Raw genomic sequence first — 16,755 nt, forward strand, 5'->3', positions numbered from 1 at the left:
ACCCTTTTCCTTCATGGCTACCTGCACATTGCTTTGTGCTGTTTCTGTTTTTCGTTCCTGCAGTTCACACATGAGGAGAGAGTAATGATAATAAAAATCAACAAGAGGGCTTTAAGCTCTACGGATGTACAAAAACATGCCATCTGACGTGAACTGACTCTTCGAAAAACACAAAACCCTCTTTCATCAACACTTGGTGTATCATTCATTAATTATCATTAAAGCGTGTATCCAATTTTTGGTTTATGGAAATCTTTTCTTGAATGTTGAGCCGGGGAAAATCTACGATGGAACGTTTCTGCGATTCACATCGCAACATTGCAGTATCGCATTATCGCACATTTCATTAAGATGTGTTATCGCAGGGTTGCTCGATCACGCTATCGCAAGATCGCGGATCGCACCGTCGCGCTATTGCAAGATTGCGGATCGCACTGTCGCGCTATCGCAAGATCGCGGATCGTTACAATCGTTAAATGGTTATGTGTTTTTCATGCGACATTGCGATATGTGATATCGCATATCGGCTATTGGCGATTTTTTAAGGTTTGCCAATGTGAGCGTTTCTTAATGCATGCGATGCGATGGAATTCGTGTTGCATTCTCGTAGTTTATCATTTTTACTCATAAGGAAATGTCCTATCATTCTTTGCGCGAGCGATGTTTTCTTAAGGAGTTAAATACATGAGCCTTAATTGAATTTTTGAATTTTTTACTAAATGTCCCCACTTACCTAGTGTTATTGCTAATACTAAATAAGGAGGGGGGTTGTTGGTGGCCACAACAGGTTCCAAAGCGTTTTTAGATTCATTAAATTTATTTTATAGTTGATCTTGCTTAAGAAATTTGCCTTTCAGGTTCACCGCGTGATGTAGATATATAATTCCTAAAATGCAGTCTAAGATGATAAACAATCGTTTAATCTTCTTTTTGCAATGAAAATCCTAGCTACTAAGGAAAGAGAGATGATATTCTTTCAACATAGAGCAGAGAGCACACACTATATGCACTGTCCTAAATCAAACCAACAAATAGTCTAAATGAAAATGCACATGCATGTATTTGTTTTCAGCCTTCTTAATGTGTGAATGATAAAAAGAAAGCTAAGCACAAATCTGAATTATTTTTCAAAGCGACATTACTAACAAGTTTCTTTTCAAGACAAAATGAAGGCAATGACGACACTTTGTGGTTTGGAATTGAAAACTTGCTTTTGACACTTGAAAAGCTACTAATTCAAATCAAATACAAGAGTAATAGTGTAATCGACTATCAAGAACAATCAGATTCTCTTCTATGACTGAAAACGACACTTGCGACACTTTCAAATCAAGAAACGACAGTTCAATTACACTACTTCTTTGTAAAGAGAACTGAAAATGGATCACAATACATAAAAACATTTACGGTTCATTGCACAATGGAGGCGGAATAATGGCAAGGAGGGGGGTTTCAATAGAGGTATACTGACTACAGGCAGCAAAACTCCTAAATAGAGCTGAAAAGAGTGAACACAGAAACCAAAATCTAAGAGCAGAAGAGGCCTTGTCTGATTAGCGCACCTGTAACACAGGGAAAGTGACATGCAGGACACCTACTACACTCGGGAAGTGCGATGCATCTAGATTCCAAAGAAGAGACAGTGCGATGGTCCAGGGACGAGACTTCAATTGGGTTCTGGGTCACAGTTTGCAGCTTAGTTCAGGGATTTAGGCTGAGCAGGTGGCAATCAGTAAATAAATCACAGGGTTAGATCTAAGGAGGTTACTAGAGCCACCAAAAGGGCAATTAGAGAGCTTGTAAATCAATTGTTTAGTTCATAAACAAAACCCGGAGATAGACTGAAGCAACATTGATCTACTTTGCACTTGCATAGAAAACGCAGTTCGAAGGCTAGCTGGCTTGACTTCAGGCTCCGTCTGTAAGTTTATAAAGCAAACAAATATAGACAAACAAACAATCTATTCGCTCCCCAGTGGAGTCGCCATTTTGTTATCAAGAAATCTAGTGTCTATGCAGAACTACTAGTCCCACTAAGGCTGGTAGCTACCTTAGAAACAAACTAAAACCACTTCCGTTTTCCTTTATGAGAAGTAGATAAGAGGGGAATAAAGGAGACCAACCTATGTCTTGCGCTTCGTTCCTTGCTTGATTCCTCTCCCTTCTGATAAATCTTTGCCACTCGCTTCCTTGTCTACCCAGCTTCAAAGAGCACCTGTAGAATCAAAGAAGCATAACACTATCCATGAACATAGATTTACTATCATAAACAACATAGGACCAGATATATATTGACCACACAAATGCATATATCATCAATCATACAAGAATGTGGAAGAAAACTTGAATAGCTTTATTAATAATCAAGAATAGAAAAGATGATTACAACCAATTGTTCTGACCTAGCATCATCCTCTCAGCAAGAAAGCCCTTCTTCACCTCATGAAAAGCTTAGATCACCCAAAACTATGATGTTACACCAAGAAACCAGCAACACTTCCTTGCAAGATACAAAATTCCAGCCTTCTGGATATCTGGGATGAGGGATCCATATATAGATGTTTGCAAGGGGGATGAGTCAGCTTTTGAGATTTGATTAGTGTCCTCTCTCTAATAGTTCTTGATTCCACTTGGAGATTGATGATCTCTTACTCATCCCTGGGCGAATGTAGAGAGGCAAGTGTCACAGGAGAAGTTTCTGGAAGATTCCATGATCCTCCACCTTGTAGATTGACCCTGCCATTTGTCCACTCTCGCCCATCACACTCCATAGAAGGGCTTTTCAGTGTGCATCGCACCACCCTTGTGTATTTAGGTGGGATGCAGAGCACTTTGACCATGGAGCAGGTGAGTTGGTCCAGTTTTGACCAGTTCCGAGCAGCTTTTCATGGAGAACTTCTGGGAGAAGATGTAATCAGTTGACCTTGTTCTTTTAGAGGTTGGAACAACACTTTTAGGGACTTAAGAGCCCTTGTTTTATGGACATTTATGATTGGGGTTGCGGTGCCCAAAATTTTCTATAACACATATATTTTTATGCTTCTTTGAATTGGCTATTTTGTAGATTTATGGATCTAGAGGAACTCCAAGAGGGTTTGGACCTTGACTGGATCTACCTGAATGAAGGACTCCCAGGTGAACCTCTCTTCGGGTAGTTTTCTTATTTAAGTATCATGGCTGTGTGGAATTCTTGTCTTTTACTATAGGTAACCCCCGCTCTGCTAGGGTGTTGACCCAAAACCCTAGGGGACTTTGTCCCTCAACAACTATGCATGACCAAAATTCCAAGATTTAGTTATGGAAATGGAGTCCACTTTTCCAAAACTTACTGCAACCATCCAAAGACACGTGATCACACTTCTATTAGTCCAACTTCTCCTGGTGATCATTTCCCTGAGCTCAACCTAGATTTACTTCCCAACCACATGCATGTAGGCTTGCTAGATGCGTCCACAGATCTACAACCTCACAGATAATCCATCCTTAATTTGGCTAGAGCTGAGATTTCCAACCTCTAAGAGTGCGTCCAAAAACCCTGTTCCAGAATTTTAGAGATAACCTACAAGTCAACTGCCCAAAATTCTCTAGAACTATGTTAGCAAGGTATTTTTGTTTATATTCTTCATTCCAAGTTTTTTTCTTTCTCAAAATTTACCTACACATGTTAGTCATATTTACAAACACTTGTGGCTATGGTACCTATAGGTTTGGATGCATAATTTGGTTACTGTTTAATTAGTTTGGTCATAGATTGATCAAGGAAGCTTGCTACCCTCTCATATTAGCTACACTAAACACATATTAGCTCATGCATCCATATAAATTATACAATAGAACATCATATAACAAGAAATAAAAAATGCATGTAATATACACTTAACCAGAAATGGAGCCATGACAATCCGATCACATAATCAACACATTAAACCAAAGCTTGTGCTCATTGATCTTTATTAAAGAATAACAATATTAACATATGAATAGTACCAACCAAGTTAAGTGCTTCCATGTACCACCCAATCATAGATTGGGCTGAACCAAATATTTCTTTCAGCCCAATCACCCCCGTGCCATATTCCAAACCTGAATTTGGCATTACATGGTCTAAACCAAAACATAACCAAACTGGGAATCTAGAGGAAACCACCTCCACCTTCAAGCCATAGTGATTTCACCTAATACCAAGTCCAAAAATCACCAAAACCAATACAAGCTAGGATTCCTTAGAGTTTCTTCACCATACCTAGAGGAATTTTCTTGTTTCCACCCACCTATCAAGAGCTTACCCAGATAAAATCATCTTCACTATCAACCCTTGGGATTTTCTTGAGACCACCTCAACCAAGATCCAAAATCCATTGGCATCCAAAGCTCAAATAAATAGGGAACCCACTACATCATGGCTATCTAGGAAATGACATAAGGCAAGGTTGTACATGATTTCCAATCCAGGAAAATCCCATGCCAATGAAAACAAAAAGGACCAATAAACCAATGCATGAACCATGCATTCAAATCATAGAAAGATAATCAAACATGCATATTATTACCTACAAAATCCTCTTGTTGGATACTCTTTCCTCTATTATTTTCTACCCTTTCTTACTATTGTTTAATTATTCCTCTTGGCTTCCACACGAATTCCTCTTTCGCTACTTACTTTCCTTGCTTTTTCCTTACTTATGCCTTGCTTGTATTCCTTCATTCTGTCCAAGTGCTCTCTTGTTCTCCCTTGTTGTAGTGTGATCTCTTCCTTTCTCTTTTTCCTATCTTTTCCCGCAAAGATAATGTTAGAATTTTCTCTCTAATTTCCTCTCTTTTCTTTTAATTTTCCTTCATTTTTATTTGCATGCATATTCTTTTTACTATTTTGATCCTTTCTTGTCTCATCCTCTTCCCCAAATGTTGAAGTCAAATTTATTTCATTTTCCTTTATTTATTTTTGCATTTTTGCCTCATCTCCTTGCTAGCTTGTAATAACTAATTACCATTTATTTCCTTTTACCTCTTGCCAATGACAATTTCCATAGCCAGTAAATAATTAACCATAAGTGGATCCCAATGTAATGTTTTTCCCCTCATTCAGCTTGGAATACATGTCCCATGACCTTAGTTTTATTATTTTTCTTTTATAACGTCCATTTAGTTTTTATTTACATGGAATTTAAATCGCGGTTGTTACAAACCCCTTCCCCTTATGGGAACCACTGTCCTCTGTGTTCTATGAATCTTATGACAAGATAAAACTGTTGAAAACATAAAACAATATGTTGCTTATTGGAAATTTATAGCACAAATTGATACAATATTTATAATGACACACACACACACACATATATACTTAAGAACATTTTCTTCAACTAGCAAATAAAGAAGGATATAATGCCCGCATCTGATCAACCATCTCTCATATAGCTTCCTTGGGCCCAAAGTACTTCCATTTCACTTTAACTTGCTATATTTCTCGATTCTGGAGCATGAGCTTCTTCCTTTGCAAAATGCATTGAGGCTCTAGTTGGAACTCTCCCTCTGGTTCCACCTGAAATACATACCAATCAATCACATGATCAACATCCCATACATATCTTTTAAGCATAGAAACATGAAAAACATCATGGATTTTCACTGATGGAGGCAAAGCAAGCCTATATGCCATTGGTCCAATCCTTTCAAGGATTTCAAAGGGCCCAAAATACCGAGGTGCCAACTTGGAACATGATCCAACCTTCAAATAGCTCTTCTTAGGTTTGATATGCAAGTACACCAACTCTCCAACTTGAAACTCCTTGAATGATCTGTGTTGATCTGCATAACTCTTCTGACTATCCTTTGTTGCATTCAAATTCTTTTTGATAACCTGCATCTCGTACTCCATCTCTCTCAATATATCAAGTCTAATCAAAACCCTGCTCACTATATCACTACAATTGATATGAATATTACAACTCCTCCCATAGAGAGCCTTGGATGGACTCATATGCAAGAATTCCCAATACACATTGATATTAGAAAACTCCACTAGTGGAAGATACTCATCCCACTTCATCTATTGATGTATGACACACATCCTCAACATATCCTCAAGGATTCTATTGATTCTCTTTGTCTGCCCATCTGTCTAGGAATGACAAGTTGTATTCAAGTCTAGCTCTATCCCCAAGCCTGCAAATAATTCCTTCCAAAACATGTTACTGAAATTGGCATCTCTATCTAATATAATCCTCTTGGGAACTCCATGCAACCTCTTTATCTACATAATGAAGATTTGAGCCACTTCACTAGCTGAATTAGTAGACTTTACTGCAATTAAGTGAGCTACCTTGCTCAACCTATCCACCACAACCATGATGGAGTCATGTTTCCTTGATTTCCTTGACAATACTATAATGAAATTCATGGTAATAACCTCTCATTTCCATTCTAAAATCAAAATAGGCTGCAACAAACCACATGGATGCTTGCATTCAACTTTCACCTATTGATAGCCAATCACTTAGAAACAAATGCAACCAACTCTTTCTTCAAATTAGGACAATAATAAAACTTCTTAATAGTTGTCAAAGTCTTCTTGTATCCTAGATGGCCTAACTATGGCTTGGCATTAAAATCTCTCAAAATAAGCTTCTTCAATTCACTACTATAAGGCACATAGATCCTGCCCCTTAATATCACCAAGCCATCTGCTATGAGGTGATGCTCCTCATCCTTATCACCCTCACCTTATTGCTACAATCTCTAATTCAGTTTCTAGTACCTCTTATCATGCAACCCGACACGAAAGATCTACTCCTTTAAATATATCCCATAAGAGATCATATTTGAAGTATGATTCACTTGTACTCTCCTATTGAGTGAATACACAACCTGATTCTCTTTCCCTTTGATGTACCTGATTTCAAAGTCAAACTCGCTGAGAGTAGCGAACCATCTATCTTTCCTTGCATTCAAATTGGGTTAGTGAAACCAATACCTTATTCCACTATGATCACTCATCAAAATGAACTTCCTTCCAAGGAGATAATGTCTCCACATATTCAATGCATGAATTATAGCTTCCAACTTCAGATCATGAGTCACATAATTCTACTCATTCTCATTTAGCTTCTATGATGCATAGAAAAACACCTGTCCTTCCTGCACTAAGACTCCACCATGTCCCTCCTTGCAGGAATATGTACAAACCACAAAGTCTTTATAAAGATCTACAATCCTCAAAATTGGAGCATTGGTAAGCAATTACTTCAACTGGTCAAAGATAGCTACACACTTAGTAGTCCATTCAAACTTCTTTCCCTTCCTCAGCAAAGATGTAATAGGATATCCAATCTAGGATAAGTTCTTGATGAATATTATATAATAACTTGCTAGTCCCATGAATTATCTAACCTCATTCACAATATTTGGAGTTGGCCACTCCATTATAGCCTTAATATTTTCTAGATCCACTACTATACCCTCCTTAGAAACAATATGTCCCAAGTAATGAATCTGAGTTTGAAATAAACTACACTTGTTGAGCATGGAATACAACTTATGCTCTCTCAACAATCTCAATACTGCTACCAAGTGCTCTGCATGATCTTCCTCATTCCTTGAATAGACTAATATATCATCAAAAAATATTGTCACAAACTTATCTAGGTAAGGGCACAACACACTGTTCATCATACAAATGAAGGTGGCTAGAGTAATGGTAAGACCAAAATGAACCACCATAAAATCATAGTGCCCGTACCTTATACAAAATGTTGTCTTATACATGTCTTATTTTTTTATGTTCACCTAATGACATCCTGATCTCATATCAATCTTTAAAAACACTCCATATCCCTTTAATTTATCAAACAAATCATTAATCTGAGGTAATGGGTACCTGTTCTTGATGGTCACCTTGTTCAGCTGCCTATAGTCAACATACAATCTAAGAGTACCATACTTCTTTACAAACAACATTGGTGATCCCCAAGGAGATACACTTGACCTTAGGTGTCCCTTATCAAGCATCTTTTTAAGCTACAAGTTCAATTCCACCAACTCAAGAGTGCTCATCCTCTATAGTGCCTTAATGTTATCAACCTATTTTTCTCCCTAGGGTTAGTCCTCTTGAGTCACTATGTTGTTGACCTTTTTCCTTGGCCTTGAATTCTATTTTTCCCAACTTTTATCCCCAACCATGGACATACCATATTGTGAGTGTAGTTAGAACCTTCCAACCACATGGAGGACATTTAGTCTATGCATTTATGACCGATATTTCATATTTTTGTCCATGTGGTTGGGGGACTCGTTCTAGAGATTGAATGTTCCTAGGAGATCAATTCGACTCATGATCTTATCTCATCTATTCAAGTTGGCTAGGACACATTATTGAGAAGCTTCCTTAACTTCTCTTCATCCTAGGTGTCTACATTCATCCACCGGGAGTCTCCTTATTCCTATTTATACTGAACTATCCTAGAGGTTCATGCTAGTTAGAATCTATGAGTCAAAATTAGAGAGCCAAAGAGTTATATGTTGCTACAATTGTGATTCAGTTTTGAGAGCTTCATGTTACTTTGAGTCCATGTTTGTTATAGTGGGGACACCCTACTGGAATTAGGAGAGAAATGTCAAAGTTGAAGGTATAATGATGTATTCTCGATTATATGGTTAATTAAGCTTCATGTTCCCTTCTTTTATATTAGTTTTTGTAGTGATTTAATTTCAGTGTTGTTTTTTTCTTGTTCACATCCTTTTCATCAGATGCATTTTTAGTAATATAAACATCATCAAAATATAAGGAATCATAATCTTGATACACATGCATAGCTCCTCATGAGATCATTCCTTACTGATCTTGTGGACTTGATAATCATTACCTACTCTTTCATGAGGTTATGTACCTTACATTAATTCTAAAATCACTATTAGAAGTGTGCTTTTAAGAGCAATGGACTGCAATAGAGGCAATATTTTCTATGTATCTGGTTGATATTCCTTCTTCCTCCAAATTTGCTTGCAATTTCTAATCATGTGTTGGAACTTATCCCATATTCTGCTTCCATTCCAAATACTTGATTTGCAGTCATTGGACTTATGCCCAAACTTGTTACAAGAGAAACAATATCCATGAAGCCAACATTTATGCCTAGGAACTGATCTAGACTTTGATCTAGGAGATTTTCTTTCAGACGAGTGACTTGATTCAATATCCTTTTGAAACACCTCATTATGATTGTTCTTGTTATTGCACTATAGATATGCAACCATGTAACCAATGGATGTCTTGATTAGAGGAGATCTTTGTTCATTGATAATCCTCTCTAGTGATTCGGATTCCTTTATCCATTTATTGATTTTCCCATAGTCTTATTTTAGAGTCACAACTTCAGATTCTAATGTTTTATAATTTTTTTCCTTTCCTTGAAGTTGTTTTCTTAAGATATTTGTTCTTCTATTGGTTTCTTTCAATTCCATTCTTAACATGTTTATTTCCTTTATCAAACTACTTTATTTTGTTTCCAGATCTTTGTTTTCATTCTTGATTTTATCATTTTCTTCCAATGATTTTATTAAGTCATTGATTTGTATACAAAACTTCTTGAGGATTATGATAATTTTGCAAGTAATTAAATCAGGGTCTTTTAAGACTCTTATATAAAATTAATAAACACATAAAAATGAATTAAAAGTTTAGTTTTTGCATAAAATATCAGACAACATCACCATAATCAGCAAACACAACATGGAAAAATGATGAAGGAGTTCACCCCTCCTGAGCTACATCTCCTAGTCCAGCTTCTAATGGTTGAGCCTCTTCCATTATGCTCGAAACATAGTGTTTAAATCAAGCTACATTGATCAAATGGCTTCAAAAATAGCTCTAATGACTTAAGAACTGTCGAAAACCCTTGTCTAGCCTCTTTCTCCTCCCCAAAAGGCCTAAAACTGAGAAAGTTATGATCTCCCCAAGTTTTTTTGCTATTCGTTCTACAAAATGCACCTGCCTACAAACCATCCTACAATTCTACCCCAAAAATCAGTAATGGAGTGAAAATTTGGCTAATATCTGCGTAATTTGTGGCCTCATTAAATTCGTTGTTAGCCCCTTATTCCAAAAATCTTGGTCACGTGACACCCATGCGATCACGTTGGTGGCCGAGTTTTGGGGCCTATGTCTGGCTTCGTCTCCTCCATGCCCTTGGTCACATTGGGTTCATATGACCCCGGGATGGCCCATTTGTTTGGCTCCCTCTAGCTAGCACCCTGCTCCATTGGTGCATGGTTTTATGAGTGGTCATGTGACCTGGGGTTGGCCCCGTCCCCAAATGCGGTATTTCAAAAATATTTAAATATAACCCTTTTCATATGGTTTAACAAGAAATGAAAGTGGCACAATGGTTTGAGGCTTGGTTAATTGGCATGTGGTCACAAGTTCAAATCATCATAGGTGTAGTTTGAATCTTAACAAAGTTTGGTGGCCACTAGGATGCCACGTGGCAACCCCTGGTTGGGCCACATGGAGACCTCTGGTTGGTCCACTTCAAATCAGTCCACCAATACCAACAATTTGGTCCACTTTAGACCAATCCACCAATACCAACAATTAACCAATCAAATCGTGCTACACAAACACCAATCAACTTCCACATGTCAATCCACCATTGGCCAAAGGAGTCCAATCAACATGCCATGTTAGTAGGCCTAATCAATTGTACGAACTGCTAATTGGGGAACCGTGCAAACTACCTTTTTGGAATTTTATCTATTTCCCAAAATGATCAGAATGTATTTCTGGGAGCATACGACATTCATTTTTTACGAAACAAATTACGTCGGATTTAGAACGATGAGATATACGTGGTAATTTATGTTTCAATCCATTCTGACAACTTTAAATTTTGAGCATATTTTTTATCCACCACATCAATCCTCCCCACTGGAAGTTTTTGGACCCCAAATTCTCTTTATTACTGAAAAATTAGGTGAGGTTACAAATCCCTCACCCTTCTAGTCTCAACCCACTAGAATTTGCCTGAATTCAACAATTTCAGCTTTTCATGAAAATTGATATTTTTCCTTGATTCGAGAGACCCTATCTTGCTATTGTAGATACCATATTGCTACATTTACCAGAATTTTCAGAAAAACAAATGGTCCTTGAAGGAAAAAACATATTCCTTCCTCGGTCGTCAATCAAAGGAAACTTAAACAACTTGAAATTCTTCTCACCTGGTACACTGTCAACAAGATGATGCTTATCTTGTCTTGCCTTGCGCTTGGCTCGACTCTTGACCAAATGTGATCACAATTTCCTTGCACCATCTCTTTTTGAAGACAATAAATTTTGAAACCCATAATAAGAACTTGTGGAATCAATTCCCTCTTTTTCAAATTGCTTTTGCACTTGCTCTTTTACCTTTGCACTCTATAGCACTGGCATCTTGTTCACTTCATTGTTCAACAATGATGTATGCTTCTGCAATTTCTCCTCGTCTTGTTTACCTCTTTTAAGAGGAAACATATTAGATCCTTGAAACAACTTATCACAACCATTAGCAACTTTAATGAAATCATATTTTTCATTTGATGCATCTCCTTGAAAGGCCTCATTCACAACATTTTGATGCTTGAAAATTAACAAAGCAAAACTTTGACCTGCATTCACAATTCTCTTCATTTTTCCAGCATGCATAAGAGACAAACTCATATTCTTTCTGTGCGCTCTAACTATATACTCAATCCCATTCTTGAACAAGTGATACTTATTCTTATGGCAATGAAAGGTTGCTCTCCTGTCATAAAGGTATGGACTTCCCTAAACAATACCACAAATCTCAAGCAGAACTACATCAAGTTCAACTTCATCAAGAATGTTTGTTGTTATTGAAAATCTAAGGATGCACTTCCTTGTCACCTGAAAATTTGCATTCTTACATATCCAACCTAAAGGATAAGGTCTTGGATGTGGAATGGTTTCTAGATTTAACTTCTTGACTAAGTCTTCAAAAATAAGGTTTGCTTGTGACCCACTATCAAATAGTGTGTTGATTTTGGTATGCTTTTGATGGGCCTCTAAATTAGACATAAATTAAGGCCCATGCCTCTAAATTAAACATAAATTAAGGCCTATAACCATCCTTCATCACATTAAACCTCTTTTTTTGCATTAGATAATGTATTTTTAACTTTAATATATTCATTAGGAAGGTTTATGAATAATTTCATATTTGTGCCTAATATTTTTTATTTTTGTAGAATATTATGAGAATATTGGGCATATTATGAATATTTGGAGGAGATAATTTAGGGACTTGTTCCCTACTACAGGAGGATGACTACTAAATAATAAATCAACAAGATATTATGGAATTATGGCACAAATTGTGAAACCCCAGTGATTGAGAAACTCTAGGAATGTGTTCCCTGCCATTTAATGCAGAGTCCTAGTATTGGGAACCAGATCCACTAATCAAAGGATTTTGGTGGGGAAGGCTTCATCCATTCATTGGGAATGATTCCTAATCATTTTGTATAAGTACCAAGTCAAATTTTCTTCTAGGTATAGATTTTCATTAGTCTTCTTGTGGAGAGTGTTAGTGTCAGTCTTTCCAGCCTTCCTACAGTGATCAAATGTGCTCTTACAAAGTGATTTTGAAGTGTCAAGGTCAAATTTCGTCATTTCAGTGAGTCTTCAAGCAAAATTTGGTCACTAGGCATTAGGTCTAGGGTTTGCCCAAATGTCAGTCCATGTCACCATTCAGCTGAGTTTATCATCATTCGTAGGGTTGTCATTATCATGTCAGTGTCTAATGAGTCATTTTACACCTTGTTCATGCTTCATGTTGCGCCCAGGCAAGGTCATTTCCCTCTCCTAGGGTTTTGAAGGCAATTTCTCTTGGATGGTCAAATCACCGGCAAAACTTGTTTCCTGATGTTCATACACCTTCCCCTATCCTTAAAGTACCTTATCAAACACTTCCCATCCCTTAGATCCGCCAAATTCCTCATTTTTGCACAAACCCTAGTTTCTAGCTACAACCTGGCAATTTTCTAGGTTTGGCCTGTGTTTTGTCCTTTTCGACCCCTTCCCCTCACTCAATCTCTGAGATTCCACTTTCCCCTGCTTCCTAACATCCCTCCCCACTCCCAAAAATTTCCCCAAGAATTTAGAAGCCCTCTATCCCCTTCATTTCGCTCCATTTCGACAAAATCCCTTGTTTCACACATCGGGACAAGTTTCACTCAAAAGCTGTTTCTGAGCAATCAAAGATGAATTTTGCAAAAATGAGAGAGGTTTTTGTCCACAACATGACAAGGAAGAAAAAACTCTTTCACTTTTTACACAGGTGTCATGGTTTGAGATAAATGTCAAAAATACCGGCGAGAACGAAGGTGCTCCAAGGACGGTTGGCCAAAGCACAAAAACGAAGGAAAACGCCCGATCCACTCCAAATTTTGGCCAAAGCATCTTTGACTGAGCATGGTACTTGATTGGGGACTCTCAGCCCAAATTTCAAGAAATTTGGAGAAAATTTTTTCATTTGTGAATTTTTTGTGCAATTTTACAGGTTTTGGCCGTTGGAGTGGTCTCACCCCGCGCGCGACCACTCGGGGGACAGCTCAGAATGAGAAAAACTTTGCATTTTTGGAATTTTCATGCAAAAATACACCTTCCTATGCATGGGGTCAAGTTTTTATGGAGATTTGGGCCTCCAAAAGCTCAAAATACATGCAAATTTTGACTTTCTGCCCACTTTTTGAGTTGCAGAAAGCTGTCTTGGGAGAAATGACTTTTGAGGGGTCAAATCAACTCCAAATTCAGAAATTCTAGTGGGGTTGGAAAGTAGACTCACAGACCTTTCCAATGAGCTATCTTGCACCTGATTTGGACACCAGGAAGGCCCTCAAACACAGCTGTCAATGTGCACGACCACTCCAAGGGAGGGGCGCGACCACTCAGGAAATTTCACCATTTTGACTATTTCGGCCTGCAAAACTCAGTTTTTACTATGGTTGACTCTTAATGCTTGTAAATGATGAATTTTTGGATAATTTTCATGGCACATGGATACATTTACTCTCCTTTAACACTTCTAGAAGTTTCCTTGATGTAAATAGTGAATATTAAATGCATGGATGGGTTACCTAAGTTTTAGAGGCAAGTTGTTTTGACTGCCTATTATCTAGTTCTTAGTTTAGAATTAGTTCAAACTGCTCCTAGGAAGCTGAGCTCGACCCCTAGAGGTGGGGAAAGGAGTTAGATGATCTATATTATGCCTTCTCTTGCTCATTTTCATGGTTGGACTCTTGAGGGGAAGCTCTATTGTATATTTTACTTGTATCTCTGCAATTTGAGGAAAAGGAAGGCCAGGGTTTTGCAGACATCATTGTGGATTCTTGTGGATTATTGTGTTGATGGTGTGTTTCCTACTTGTCATTGTAAGTGTGTTTATGTGTTCCATCTCTTATTCTATTGCTGCTAATTAAACAAAAGAAGTGATAAAGTTTGAATTCATGCATGCCATGCTCAGCTTTCAATTTTGTTTAATATTTATGTTTTCCACTGTCTAAAGAGGATTCAAAGTCATTGTTTGCCCTCTTTAGCTCCCTCTCTTTCTTCCTTGATCATCCATCTCAGCTTAAGGCATCAGCACAAACTCCTTCCTTGCCCCAAAGATCCACCTGCAAAAACTGAGCTCAATCCCCACACCCTGAATTGCACTCCCTCCAATTGCCACCAAAAACCCCAAAAACTTTAAATCAACCCTCCTTATCAGTTTACTAGCCTAATATCAGTGTTCCTAATTGGGTCAGCTCATCCTATTGAAAGATCTACCGAGTTTGACCAAAGAGAGCCTTCTCATACCCCGTAGGGCTAGCTACGAGGTGAAATGGTTTGATGTTGCCTTGAAGGTTTACCTTCCTCAGCCTAGGGTGAAATCTCAAGCGCTAACATAGTGGCGACCATACTGGGGAGAACAAACTTGTTGTGGGTTGATGTGTTTGTTTCATAAGTCTTAGACGGAGCCTGAAGTTACGCCAGGTAGCCTTCGAAAACGCTCTTGTTTTACATCAGCGTAAGTAGATAAACGCTGCTTCAGTCAATCTCCGTGAGCTTGTGAATATAGCACTTCATTTGCATTTTACCCCAGTACATGTATCAAGTTCAGATCTGATTGTTGATGGTGAACAACGATCAGACACTTGAAAGGCTGAAATCATTCACTTGGCGACTCTAAATCAGTTTTGAAGATCAGATCCAAAGACTCCACTGGAGGATGATCCCGACCAGCAGAAACATGAAAGGAGAATATGGCAAAATCAGGTATTCAAGTTGGAATTTCATCCAAGACATTTTGTTCTTTGTCATAAATTATTTCTTCTCTTTTCCCACGAATGTCAAGAAGGCTTTGCAAAGTATATTGTATTTGAGAAGAGATCCTCAGCCTACAGTTAATTCTTTTCCTTCGAAGATTGTGAATACCAAAGATTTGCATGCTTTTGAGCTTGATCAAGATCCTTTTTCCGAATTTTGTGATGAACCCCAAGCGACCAAGTCCGATTATATACCTGCTGTACATACCCATACACCTTGTAAAATTCCAGATCGGTATAAGCCTCTTGTTTTACCTTCTGTTCTTCATGCTTTCCCCAAAAACTATGATCTATACTTGCCGATGTTTGATGGTGAATGTAAGAATGTCAACGCTGAGCAACATGTCCAGAATTTTGAGAATTTTCTAGATCTTTTTGAAGTTGATGAAGAAGATGTCAGTATTAGGCTTTTTGCTCTTTCTTTGCAAGCTGAAGTGAAGAGTTGGTTCAAAGCCCTGCCTGATGCAAGCATTTCAGATTTCCAGCAGTTTGTCAAAGTTTTTCTCGACAGGTGGATGATCGGTCAAAACCTTTTCTTGATTGTAGAAGAGTATAACCAGTTGAAAAGACTGCCAGGTGAGACAGTACAACAGTTTTCAGCCAGATTTAATCAAGTTTATTATTCGATGCCAGTTGATATAAGACCTTCTCCTAGATCCGCTCTCTTGCACTATCCGGGTGCCTTTGATCCGGAGATGGAGTTTCAGCTGAGAGAAAGGGATATTGCAACACTTCACGAGATGCAAAACAATGCAGTAAATGTAGAGGCGCATCTGCTGATCCGAAAGGCAAGGTTGAAGGAAGAAGAGATGAAAAACATAGATCCGGAAAAATCAACATCTCTAGAGGTGAAGCTTGATATTTTGGTAAGTGCAGTGGAAAAGATGATGGAGAAGGTCACCTCAAGAAATGCTTATGATGTTCAAGGCTCGCTGATTGAAGAAGAACAAGTTGCTGATCCAAAACATTTTGTTTCTTATCCTAGTTGTCATAGATCTGATAATGATTGCTTTGTAGATCACCTTGGCGAAGAAAGAACTGTTGATATGACCTGCATGCTTGATGATATGTTTTATACCGATGATTTTCCTCGGTTTGATCAATATGACGATGATTATGTTCTCCAAACAGAAGCTAATCTTGTAGATAAACCAACAGCTAGTTTGTGGGAGGAAGAGGTTCATTTTCAGCAGCTCAAATATAATGATCACCCATCACATATCAGCTATGACAGTGACGAGGAAAGCGCAGCACAGTTTGAAGTAAGTGGCGGATATTTTCCTTTTTGTTTTGATTCATGTCAGTTCATTAAAGACAACTTCCATGGAATTAGAAATCAGCTGTCAACAAGTCTTGATCTAGACCATCTTGGAGCCAATAAAAACCTTGTTCAAGTCT

Source organism: Pinus tabuliformis, chromosome 5_2 (genome assembly GCF_031772625.1).
Source record: "Pinus tabuliformis cultivar Carrire ecotype Pingquan chromosome 5_2, CPIR1, whole genome shotgun sequence".
NCBI lineage: Eukaryota > Viridiplantae > Streptophyta > Pinopsida > Pinales > Pinaceae > Pinus > Pinus tabuliformis.